Here is a 2143-nt window from a genome sequence, read left to right as displayed (position 1 = left end):
ACCAGGCGGCATACAATGTTGATATGTCCTATTACTGGGGATGGTAACTCTGGTCACCAGTGCCGTATTTCTGTACTGTCAAGTTCCTATTTTTCCCTTTGGAATTAGTATTTGGTCAGGAAACACTTAAAGACTATAATATTCCTCTTAAAATTCTCACCCTCTAATATTAACATACATTGATGACTCTTGGCTGAATCAGTTTTTACTCTAATAGTTGCCAAATGGTGATATTTCTACTTACATCATTCCTCCTACATTTATTAGTTGGTAATCTAACACAAGAAAGGCCATTTTTTATGCCCATTTAAAAAATATTCATGTATTTATTTCAGTATACTCAAGTATCCCTATTTTATTCAGCAGATCATAATCTATTAATATTATTAAAGTGGTGCTCAGATTGCCCCAGATATAGCTCATGGGGGACTCCTTCAAACTGGTTCTGAGTCCCTATCATATGTTCTATCATTCTGTAAAAACAAAAACAAAAACAAAAACAAAAACAAAAACCTCTTTAATTTCTGGTGTAAAAAGATTTTCCAGGCTCATGCTTTACTTCCCCTGCTCCTATTCTGAATAAACCATTTCCCTAAGAGACTTCAGTTCTTTTACTTAGAGAATGGTGTTAAGAAATCAAGATCTAGGCACTATGTGCTCATTGCTTCTTAGGTATCATTCCTCCTTACGTCTCTTTAGCAGCGGGAGCTAGGGGAAAAAATAGCTAAATGGATTCAAAGTGTGGACAACATTTGGGGTGAGATATAGGGGACTAGGAGTTTACAAGAAGAGATTTTTCAGGGAGAGAAGACAATGTGCAAGAATGGAGACGTGAGAGGGTATGGATTGTTTTGCATGCTACACATGAATTCAATATTGCTGAAGCATAACATTGAAAGGAGACAATGAGAGAAGAAACTGTCAGGCATACGGAGAGTCTTCTAGTTTAGGTAAAGTGACTACATTTTCTCCTATAGATAATCCTTGAAGAAGTTTCAGGACAGTGGCATTATCAGATTTATATTTTTGGTGAGGTCATTCTGGTAGCAGTATGGAGGATGGCATTCTGTAATCAAAACTGGAGTCAGGCGACTGGTAAAGCGGCCATCCCACAATAATGTCAGTGAGAAGTGATGAAGGCCGGCACGAAGCAGTGGGAGTCAAGATGAATAGGCTATCCACTGGGGGTGTTAAAAAAAAAAAGCAGAGTGGACATAATTTGGAGTAAGAGGCATTAAGGGTGGTCTACGGTATTTAGAACACTGGGAGGATGGTGGTGGTTTAAACCGCGATAGAAATCCAGAAAGGGTACTAGGTTTTAGGTAGAAAGTTGAACAGTTCATTTTGAGATGCCTCACATAGGCAATTTTTCTCATGCTGTTTCACAGCATTTGGGAGAAACAAATGAGATCTGCTTTGTGAAGTGTGGTGATGCTCATATAAATGGAAAAGCTGCCCTCCAAAGATATATACATAATACTCTCACTTTACTAAGCAACAGGTTATAGTAAAGTGCATGACTACAACTGCAAAAAATTCAAGAGATGGGGAGGAGCCCGACTAGTATTTTTCCATCCCTGGTGACTGAGCTAAAAATGGCGCCTGTGGCAGAAATTACAAAGTGGGAGGGGGCATTTGGAAAATGAGGGTTTTCTTTTTGTTCTGCTTTAAATACACGGCAACATAACTCAGCGCCTGACGAATCACGGGGATATTCTTCCTTAATATCTGGTCTGTAGCACACTTCTTTCCTCCACCCTTAAAAGGATGTTTCATTTTGTGGGCGCGCTCGCTAGGGCGGTGACGTGCCTGTTGCTTTGCTTCATTCATGCTTCTCGGCCTGGGAGGGCTCCACGACTGCCCCCGTCTATCCCTGCCCCTTCTAGTTTTTCTCCAGCGATGGCTACAGTTTTGAGGGACAAAACACTTTTTCACGCGTGACGACCAGACCCTTCGCTGGGGCCCTTAGTACTTCGGAGTCAGACGTTTCTTTCTCTCGGGAGCGCGGCGGCCTCGCGCTTTCCGCACGGGCACGAGGAGTCCCGCGCGCGACCACCGGGGCGCGTGCCCGGCTGTAGTCTGAAGCCCCGCAGGCCGGCGCGCGCGCGCGCCACCTCCACAGGCGCCGCACTGCAGCAGCTCG

Source organism: Suricata suricatta, chromosome 7 (assembly GCF_006229205.1).
Source record: "Suricata suricatta isolate VVHF042 chromosome 7, meerkat_22Aug2017_6uvM2_HiC, whole genome shotgun sequence".
Lineage (NCBI taxonomy): Eukaryota > Metazoa > Chordata > Mammalia > Carnivora > Herpestidae > Suricata > Suricata suricatta.
This window is presented reverse-complemented; position numbering follows the sequence as displayed.